Here is an 11551-nt window from a genome sequence, read left to right as displayed (position 1 = left end):
GGGGGTTAAAGCCATTAGCAAGTGATAGCTTCAGCCTTGAAAGGAAATGAAATCATCCAGGAAATATAGAATGGAAAGTACCTACTTTTATCTAGATACTCACATTTTTCTCTAATACTTTACTCTCAGAAAATCTGTGTCCTCCACCTTCATTTACTTACCAAACCTCTCCATTTGGACATCCTACCATCACCTCAAACGCAAATGAATCTAATGATGTTGTAGGTCAAAAGTGGTTGAATATTGGAATTACATGTGATTCAGTCTTAATAACTGGCATATCACAACTGCATCATCAAAGCAATTTCCTGGCTTCCTTACCTTCTAGTGCACCTTCTTGTAATTCATACTGACAAACACTTCTCATCCCCTTCTTCATATATTATTCCCCTGCTCAAAGCCCATCAGTGATGTCCTATTAATTATTACAGTCAATCTAAGCCCCACACTCAATTCTATCACTTCTCAACATTATTCTCCACCTAATAGGGCTGGGCTCCTCAATGAACTGTGAATCAACCCACAGTGTTCAATCAATTCTTGGTTCATGTTGTAGCCCTAATTTTCAAGTTCCTCCTCTAAACTTATCCAAATCCTGTTGAACATTTAGGGCAGCATTTGTCAACTTTTTGACTATGATTACCTTCAATAAAGCTAACTCAAAACCCATTCTCGACCCTTTTCATCCTTGTCCTCTTCTATGAGAGGCGTTGGAGAAGTTCAGTGCCCTTTTTCTGAGCCTCCTTTGAGAGGCCATGTGGTGCTGCTCTCTTTTTCTCCCTGTCTTAAAAATGGGTACAGTTGGGGCGCCTGGGTGGCTCAGTCAGTAAAGCGTCTCCCTTCTGCCTCAGGCTCAGGTCATGATCCCAGGATCCTGGGATCGAGCCCCGCGTTGGACTCCCTGCTCAGCGGGGAGTGTGCTTCTCCCTCTGCCCCTCCCCCTGCTCATGCTCTCCCACACACACTCTCTCTCTCTCAAATAAATGAAGAAAATCTTTAAAAAAAAAAAATAGGGCACAGGTATCTAGAGCTGCAGGAGCCATCATGGAATGATCAGTCAACAAGTCAGCCCACTAAAGATTGCAGGTGGTGAAACACAGATTCCTGGGTCCTTGATTCTATCCCTAGGCTATGCCAGGCCAGGACTGCCTACCTCTAGGCTTAAACTATGGGAGAAAATAAGCCCCGGATTGTTTAGGCTACAGTTGCCTGTCTTGTTTGTTTGTTGTTTGCTATTGCAGAAGATATTCCAAATTGATATATACAGCATGCTCACATTATATATTTTCAAACAGTAGCATATCTAATAGCCAATAAATTTGTGTGCGTCTTTATGCACAAAAATTAACATTCACCTGATAGTTCAAACAGGTATCTAATAAAAAGCCCTCAAAGATATGTAACTTCTATTCCACCAATGATGGCTTTTTGTAGCAGCTATTCTCTCTGAAGGTCCCAGAATCTAAGAGAGGCAACAATTAAACCCTTAATTTGTATTAGAGTTTCAGTTCTTCAATAGCAATATGTTGAAGTTATTCTATAAGCATTTAGTTCCCTTTTATTGCAACTGCAAAGGGAGTTCTAAATTTTCAGATTTTTATATTTTAACCTTCTGCATTCCCTCTAAAAAGACATGGGCAAACCCTCAGAACAGTATCCTGCTGAGTCCTCTGTCCTGATGTGGACAGATGGCCACTCCATGCCATGAGAGACTTCCTCCAAGATGGCCTCCTGTGTCCACATCTCTCCATATTTCCAGTGTTTGATCTGCTCCCCTAGAGCATGGGCTAGATTAGTTGCCAGGTCATTTGATAACTCGATGTTTATCATTTTTAGGAACTGTCAAGCTGTTTTTCTAAAGTGGCTGCAGGGGCACCTGGGTGACTCAGTCGATTAAGCATCTGCCTTCAGCTCAGGTCATGATCCTAGGGTCCTGGGATCAAGTCCCACGTCAGGCTCCTTGCTCAGCAGGGAGCCTGCTTCTCCCTCTGCTTGCCGCTCCCCCTGCTTGTGTTCTTTCTCTCTGACAAATAAATAAATAAAATCTTTAAAAATAAAATAAAGTGGTTGCAGAATTTTATAATCTAAACTACTTTTAATCTATGGAACACATGCAGATTATTTAACCTGAGTTTTCCATCACTGACAGAACAGGATAATTCCAAAAATAAAGACTAACATTTATTGAGCACTTACATGCACCAGCACTGTTCTAGGTAATTTCTAAGATTTCCTTAATTTAATCCTCCGTGATAAGGATGTCAGATAAAATAAAGGACACTCAGTTAAATTTGAATTTCAGATAAAAAAAGAATAATTATGTCCTATGCAATCTTTGCCCAAGGTCTCACGTACCAGGATGGGAAACTAGGCCATTTGATTCTGGAACAACTGCTCTTATTTTTAAGTAAAGTCAAGCAGTTTTTATAAGACAAAATAAGTATGTAAAAGGATTTTGTACCCACAGTAGTAAATTTTCAATAAATGTTAGTTCTCTTCCAGGTCTCTTCTTTCCCTGTCTTCCTTCTTCCCTCACTGCTCCTCAATCCTATTAGAATTAAATCAACCCTTCGGGTGCCCATACCTCCTTCATAGTAAGATTCTGTAGGTGAGTGTCATTGTTGAATGATCATAATTCCTGAATTGAGACTTTAATGAAAAGTTATTTAAATATTAATTTACTATGCCAAGTTATGGTAAGGACATCCTTGGGGAAAGCTTTAAGAAATAAACAATTACTCTATAAATGCAGATTGGGGAAGTGAAAGTTCCTGTTCTCTCTAAATTTGACACTTGACTTCTAATTTTGTTCTTTAAAAATAAGTGATTAATGATCAAGAACATCAAGTTTGATTGAAACACTGAGTACATTAATTACATTCCTATATTATGAGTGCCAATTGTTTAAATATATCAATGGCAATTCTTTGTTCCAGGAATGGTTTTCTCAAATGCATTAGTCTCTAGAATTCACCCCAACAAGATTTGCAGGGATTTTTTAAAAAGTAGATCTTTAGCTTTCTGCAGTTATCAAGGTGCCTTTAATCAATCATTAAACACAAGAAAATCATACTTTTTTTCCTTCTACATCTCAACGCTGTAGAGAACAGTCATATCCCTATGAGTAAGTAGTCCACACTTGTTTGCTTTCTGGAATTTATTCAATTATGTTTGTAACTCAGTATACATTCAGTCTTAGAAAATTAACATGGTTCAGAGGAAGAAATGCTGGTACATCTCCATTATCATCCTAAGATAACAGAGAAAATGTCAGTATATAAAGCTGGTTCCCATATCATAGTAGTCATTTTGGTTACTGCGTTTCTTGACCTAACTGCTCTCTTTCTCCAGCTGAAACTTATGTTGGCTGTGAGCCATGCCACAGCACCTCCACCCTGAGGAGTGACTCAGATAATTAGACAAAAAACATTTAAGCCTCTTCAGGATTTTTTCAGGCTTCCCTTTTGACATTCCTTCTTCTTAAAGAACTATTCATTTTGTGTAGTTGAGAGGGAAAAACTACCACCATTCATAAATCAGTCATGTCTGTTCTCGATCATCATCTTCAAAAAGGTATAATCAACAAATAGATGGTTCTTCATCACCTTGAGAAAGTCTTTGTTCATTGAATATTTTTTTATACACAGTGTAATTTTTAGAACTTTTTAAAAAAGATTTATTTATTTTGGAGAGGGAGAGAGAGCGAGAGCAGGGGGAGGGGCAGAAGGAGGGGGAGAGAGAATATCCTCAAGCAGACTCCCTGCTGAGCTTGGAGCCTGACACAGGACTCCATCTCAGAACCCTGAGACCATGACCTGAGCTGAAATCAAGAGTCAGTGGCTTAACCAACCGAGGCACCCAGCGCTCCTAAAGCTTTTTTTTTTTTTTAGCTTCTTATTATGGATAATTTCAAACATACAAATGATGAATGCCCATGTACCTATTCATGCGATTTGAACAATTGCAATTATATAGATTTTCATCTATAATCCCACTCCCAGATTATTTAATACAAATCCTAGTCATATAATTTCATCTTTAAATGTTTCAATGATACTAGCATAAATTTTGAATTTTATTTCTGCTTAGTTTTTTTTAATTATTAAACTAGAGGGGAAAAGGAGAATAGAACTAACTTCTATTGAGTGCTTAACATGCTAGAGACTTTCTCCTAAATTACTGCTTTTAGTGATCAAACACTACAGGGCGAACATTACCATTCCCATTTTTAGAAAAGAAAAAAGATAAAGAGGGGCGCCTTCGGCTCAGGTCATGATCCCAGGGTCCTGCTCATTGGGCTCCCTGCTCAGCAGGGGGTCTGCTTCTCCTTCTGCCTCCCCCCATTTGTGCTCATGCTTTCGCTCAAATAAATAAATAAATAAGAAAATAGATAAGAGATAAATTTTGCAATGTCATTTAGCTATTGAGTAGAGGGGCTGGGATCCAAACCTAAGTCTGTCTTACTGGAAACCCTATGCTCTTTCCCCAAATCAACCCTGTCAGGCAGGGAACTAAAATGTGGTGAAAAGATAAGAAGTGTCTTATATGATACTTTGAGGAAAGGGGGATCTCTTCTACCTTCAGTCTTCCCTCTGAGCTATGAATGGCATTCACAACATCATACACAGGATGTTTCCAGATCCTAATTTCTCTAGTATTACTAATACTGTAATTCAGAATCCAAAAGTCACACAGTTTCTTAACTCACTGTTTGGATGCTCAGCAAAACAACATGGACTCTGAGGTGTACCAGTAGGCAACATACTTTAGGTTTTATTAGGACGGGACAGGCAGCAAGAAAAAGAAAAGAAAGGGGAAAAAAGGAAAGGAAAGGAAAAGAAAGGAAAGGAAAGGAAAGGAAAGGGAAAGGAAAGGAAAGGAAAGGAAAGGAAAGGAAAGGAAAGGAAAGGAAAGGAAAGGAAAGGAAAGGAAAGGAAAGGAGAGAAAGCCTAGATATCACCAAAAGTATGAAAGGAGAAAAATTAACATGTCTAAGCATATGGAGACAATAGCCGTGCCAATTTACTAATTAGGAAGATTAGTTACCCAGGATGTAATTTAGAAGTTTTGTCGTGCTAGTCTAAAATCTCCATTCAGGGGCACCTGGGTGGCTCAGTCGTTAAGCGTCTGCCTTCAGCTCAGGTCATGATCCCGGGGTCCTGGGCTCAAGCCCCGCATCGGGCTCCCTGCTTAGCGGGAAGCCTGCTTCTCCCTCTCCCTCTGCCTGCCGCTCTGCCTACTTGTGCTCTCTCTCTGTCAAATAAATAAATAAAATCTTTAAAAAAATAAAATAAATAAAAAAAAATCTCCATTCAATGACATATCCCACAAATAATAAGAGTTCCTATTCACATTTATTTCAATATTTTCTCCAAGATGCCACTAGCATATTATTACACGAAGTAGAAAAAAAAAGAATAAAAATGTAGTGTTTTGTTCTAGATTTCAAGTTTGTCTTGATGACAAAAACAGGACTTAAGATTCCTAAAGTAGTTTTCTAAATACCAGGTTCTTATGTGAAATGCATTCACTACCTTAAATTAAGTATTATTCATGAATTGGAAATAATAGAAAATGCAATCCAATCATATAAAAAGTTTAACTCACAAAGATAAACAACCACAAAAAGCTGAAAGTTTTCATATAATAGCACTAGTGTTTACTTCGAGATACCTATCTGTCTTTACTCTCAAACCTGATAATTACACTTCAGATTTTTAAAGTTTCAAAAATGAGCCATAATGCAATGTGTTCCTTTGTTATGGGCTTAAGGTTCTTAAGAAACAATTCGTGGCTTAGGAAAAAACTCAAGTGTATCAAACAGAAATATGATTTATCAATAGCTACCCGCTTCCCAGGTTTGTCCTGTTAAATCTATAAGTGAGTCACCAGTTATTAACCTCGAAAATCTTGTTTTAAAAGCTGATTAAGAATCACTATTGGTTGGGGGCGCCTGGGTGGTTCAGTCAGTTAAGCGTCTGACTCTTGATTTCAGCTCAGGTCATAGTCTCAGGGTCCTGGTATCAAGCCCTCTGTCGAGCCCCCAGCCCCCTGTGGAGCTCAGGCTCTTTGCTCAGCGGGAAGTGTGCTTGAGATTCTCGCTCTCCCTTTCCCTCTGCCCTTCCCTCTGCCCCTCCCCCGCCCTCATGAATAAATAAATCTTAAAAAAAAAATCACTATTGGTTGCCTAGAGCCAAATATATAACTACTGCTTTTAATATCCCTGTATTTCTACTAAATATTTGTTGAAAGAATGAATGAATCCCAAATACTAATTAACTTTAAATTTCTAAAAAAAAATCTGTTTTCAATTTATGATAGCAAGCAAGATTTTTTAAACAATTCAACGTTAAGTTCTCAAAGTCAAAGCCTCAGAAAAAGGAAAGTTATGGTTCATAGCCACTGACTCATTTCCTTAGATGATTCAACCTCCTGGCTTTAACACCGCCTTGCTTTCCTCTCCCCCTTCAAATTTTAATTCAGTACTGGGGGGAAATAAACCACGGACACTATAAAGCTAGCTTTCCTGTACTACCACATCATAATCTTTTAAATAAACTCTTTTTCTATAAGCTTTCATACACTTTTGATATTGAAGTCCTACTACATAATTCAATTAACAGTGGATCAAACGTATACATGCTACATGGATTTTTCTAAATGTTATTGAAAACATTCAGGGATTTTTTTTCCCACCTCTTAAAAATGAATAGTTAACGTGTCACTGGCACAAAGAAGATTTCATTAAAATGTGTATTTTTCTGCTACCCTGCACAAACCTTTGAAAATAAGTCTGTGCTTCACCATGTTTTTCCATGTATTCTTTAAATATTTATATACCTCAAAGGTTGAGTTCTTTATGAATAAATTCATGAATTTACCTAATACAAAGTCCAGACCGACAAAGACAAATTAAGAGAATTAAACACAAATACACCAAAGGCATGTCTACACATGCCCACAATTCCTGGCCAAATGCATAACAGAAACGGAGTACATCTGGCTCCTCCTCTCCAAGTAAAAGCAACACAAGATCTAGCCAGCTAGCAAGGGTTCAGAAATCATTGTAAATTTGTAACCCTATATTTTAGTTAAATAGGGGCTAAGCTAATTGGCATGATGCTTATATATTAGAAATTCCTTTAAATTTCACTCCATGACTATGTGAGTGATAAATACAGGGAAATTTTGAGTCTCAAGTTATATCACTAACTTCTGTGATTTACTGGACAAGTCATAGCCACCCTGGCTTATCTTCTACATTTGTGAGATAGGGATGCCACCATCTACATCCGTAATTGCAGTAGGACTAGAATTACTTGCCCATGGTCGTTGTAGGCATTTCCAGGAGCAGAACCCTAACTATGCAAAAAGAGCAGCTCTAAGGAATTAAAATTCACATTTTTCAAATGGATTCTTTTCCCAATTTTTCTTTACCTCTAGGAAATTGGTGGTAGGGAGCACATGTCCCTCATTTCTTACTCCACCCTCAACAATCAATACCTACCACACTTACCTGAACAATGTTTTGAAAATTAAATGACCCTCCTGTAGTAAAGTATCTTTATAAACGTCTGCACACATCTTCCTCTGACAATCACATCCTTAACATCTATTATCATCCTTTCATCGCCAGCTTTTTGGAAGACTTCCATTCACAACTTCTCTACTACCTCCTGTCTCTTTCATTGCGAACTAGTTTCTGGCCACTTCACTCAAACTTATCTAAGGAAAGTCCTGATGATTTTCTAATGTCAGCTCAAAAGAATTCATGAACTTCAACCTTCTTGATCTCCTTGTAGGATATGACATCATTGATATTCTCTCCCATTTCTTCTTGGTCTTCTTTGTTAATACCCTCTTCTTCTAGCCACCCCTCAAATATTAGTGTTCCCCCGAGAGGTGGTGCATCCTCTGCCCTTTATTCTTCTCACTCCCAGGAAATCTCACTACCATCTGTGGTTTTAAAAACCATTTACAAGCTCTCTCATAAACCTCTATCTGTATACTAGATGTCTCCTGACCTCTCTACTGCATATCTCCATGTAGATTTCCCAACCATCGACACCTAAAATTTGCTGACAAAACTGGGTGTCCTCCCTTTAAACTTGCTCTTTTCCCTCTAATTTATGTCTTTGTAAATGTAACCCTCATTAGTAGTCACTCATGCAGACTCATTCAATTGGCCAAAACTTGCTGATTCTGCCTCTAAAATAGGGTTTCCTGAACTATAGTCCTTGGCATCCTTGTTCCATAGGATAGTTTTTTAAAAATGATTAGGGTTCTGTGATCAAATGAGTTTGGGGAATGCTGGGTGTTAAAGCAAGCCTTCTAAGAACCTTCAATATAATGCTAAGGTGACTTGTGACTCTCAAATGCAGATATAATATGAAGCATTTCCCAAATAGTCTGGAAGCCTTTTTCTGAAGGCGTATCTTTGGTGATCAGTGATCTACAGAACATACTTTGCAAAATGCCATTCAAGTATTTCTTAGATGTGTTCTCCACTCTACCACCATGACCATTGCTCTCTCACCTAGTCTACAATAGCTTTCCTGCATAGGACCTTTATTCACCCTTTACAGTAGTTGGTAAGCTCCCTAAAATGTAAGTCTCATGCAGTTTTCTTCTTAAAAGTCTCACAAGGTTTTGGGGCGCCTGGGTGGCACAGTCGATTAAGCATCCAACTCTTGATTTCATGATCTCAGGGTGGTGAGATTGAGCCCCATGTTGGGGTCTCTGCTTGAGATTCTCTCTCCCTCTCCCTCTGCCCTTCCTACTTGTGCTCTCACTCTCTCTCTCTAAAATAATAAAATAGATTTAAAAAAAAAATCCCATAAGGTTCTCCCAGTACCTAAATTATAAAATCCAAAGTTCCTTTAAAAAACAAAGGCACTTCATGATCCAGCCCCTGACCATCTTTCCATCTTCATCTCACACCAGTCCACATATGCTCCAGGCATAATAAGCTAGCTGTCAAATCCTTATGGTGCTATGCTAACCCCTTCTGACTTGCTTGTAACTAACTGTTCTGCTGCCTAAAATGTCATTCACCTCTTATCTGAATAGTTCTTATTCATCCTTTAAAATTCACCTTAGGGGCGCCTGGGTGGCTCAGTCAGCTGAGTGACAGACTCTTGATTTCAGCTCAGGTCATGATCTCAGGGTCCTAGGATCGAGCCTGGTGTCAGGCTCCGTGCTCAGCCAGGAATCTGCTTGAGGATTCTCTCCCTCTCCCTCTGCCCCTTCCCCTGCTCATGCACTCTCTCTAAAATAAATAAATAAATCTTAAAATAAAATAAAATTAAAAAGATAAAAAAATTTCACCTCAGATGGACCTCTTCTTCTAAAGCCTTCCATTCCTCTGACTACCTCCCATTCCCCAGATGGAGGAAGGTATCTCACTGGTGTGCACTCAATGCACCGTCTGTTATAGGCCATCTTTGTAATTATCTGTGTATACATCTCTATTTTCAACTAGACTGTGACCTTCTTGAAGATTTAGGACATTTATTTATTCCTGTGTCTGGGGCCAACTACAGTGCCTAGAACCCAGTATATAAATTCTTGGTGAATAAATGGATCAGTATATACATTACCTTTTAACTATTTCAATACTATTACTGAAAACTCATTTAAACGTATAAAGTACATGTTTCATCCCTGAAACTTTAGTTTGGGACCCAGAAAGGTGTTGGCAAATTTCTATAAAGGGCCAGATCGTAAATGTTCTATGATTTGTGGGCCATATGGTCTCTGTCATAACTACTCAACTCAGGTGCTGCTGTGAAAAAGCAGCCATAGACAACATACAAATAAATGACCATGGTATGCTCCAATAAAACTTTATTTACAAAAACTGGCAGTGGGCCAGATTTGGCTCATGGACCATAGTTTGGGCACCCCTGGTCTAAGAGTTTCATCATATTGCAATGACTTAACTAGATCAAAACCCTCTAGTGCAGTTTTTTGAAATTGTAGGCATGGTATTAGAAATAACCATCCTCTAAGAATGAACTGTTCAGTATGTTAGCCACCAGCCATATACGGCTATTGAGCACTGGAATGTGGCTAGTCTGAATTGGGATGTGCTTTGAGAATAAAATGTACACTTGGATCTTGAAGATTTTGCATGAATTAAGGAATGTATCTTATTAATAATTATTTTATACTGGTGATATTGAGATAAAATATATGATATATTGGGTTAAATAAAACATTATTAAAATTGATTTTACCTGGGGCGCCTGGGTGGCTCAGTTGGTTAAGCGACTGCCTTCGGCTCAGGTCATGATCCTGGAGTCCCGGGATCGAGTCCCGCATCGGGCTCCCTGCTCGGCGGGGAGTCTGCTTCTCCCTCTGCCCTTCCCCCCTCTCATGCTCTCTCTCTCTAATAAATAAAATAAAGAAATCTTTTAAAAAAATTGATTTTACCTGTTTCTTTTTACTGTTTAAAATGTGACTCCTAAAGCATTTAAAATTACATTGGTGGCTTGCATTACATTTATATTGGACAAAAATGCTCTAAGACAGAATAGTTATAAAATAGAGTATGCCTAATAGATTCAATCTCTTTTCAAGATTACAAATGGGGTACTTTATCCAATTATCAAAGTGTCTCTATTCAAATCTGCTGTATATCCTGGTTTCTTTCTATCAATGATGTGATTATCTTTTATATAAGAATTCAGGATCAAAATCTTTAACTCTTTTTTTTCTTCGGGGGGGAGGGGCTGAAGGAGAGAGAGAGAATCCCAAGCAGGCTGTACCCCCAGTGTGAAGCCCGATGTGGGGCTCAATCTCACGACCCTGAGATCACGACCTGAGCTGAAATCAAGAGTTGGAAGCCCAACCGACTGAGCCACCCAGACACCTCTCAAAATCTTTTTCCTTCCACAAGTAATGTATGTCCAATTTATTTTATCTCATTTGTTTTTCATTTTCTCTATGCTATACTTTGTCTTTCTCACCTGAATTATAAAGTCTCTTGAAAGGACTTCTAGCCTCTATCTATCCATGACCCTAATCCATGATTCTATACAAAACTACCAGATTAATATTTCTAAACTTCGTGACTCTCTCCTGCTATATGAATATTTAAAAAATTCAGTGGTTCCCATCACACATACACAAATATCCAAACTACTTGGTCTAGCTCCCGAGGCCTTCTAAAAACCTCATTTTCAACTTTTATTTTGAACCATATCTCCCCAACCAAACACTCAAGTCAAACATAGGATTGCAGATAAGATATAGGCTACTCAGTTAAATTCCAATTTCAGATAAACAATAATTTTTTAAAGATTTTATTTATTTTGACAGAGAGAGAGCACAAGCAGGGGGAGCAGCAGAGGGAGAGGGAGAAGCGGACTCCCTGCTGAGCAGGGAGCCTGACAGGGGGCTAGATCCCAGGACCCTAGGATCACCACCTGAGCTGAAAGCAGACGTCTAACTGAGTGATCCAGGCACTCCAACAATAATTTTTTATATATAATTTTAGGATATTGCATGAGATGTACTAAAAATTGTTCGTGAAATTGAAATTTCACTG

Source organism: Mirounga angustirostris, unplaced genomic scaffold (assembly GCF_029215605.1).
Source record: "Mirounga angustirostris isolate CCGP_5_RB_7025 unplaced genomic scaffold, mMirAng1.0.hap1 SCAF_9, whole genome shotgun sequence".
Lineage (NCBI taxonomy): Eukaryota > Metazoa > Chordata > Mammalia > Carnivora > Phocidae > Mirounga > Mirounga angustirostris.
The sequence above is the reverse complement of the archived record's forward strand: the minus strand, read 5'-3'. Positions refer to the sequence as shown.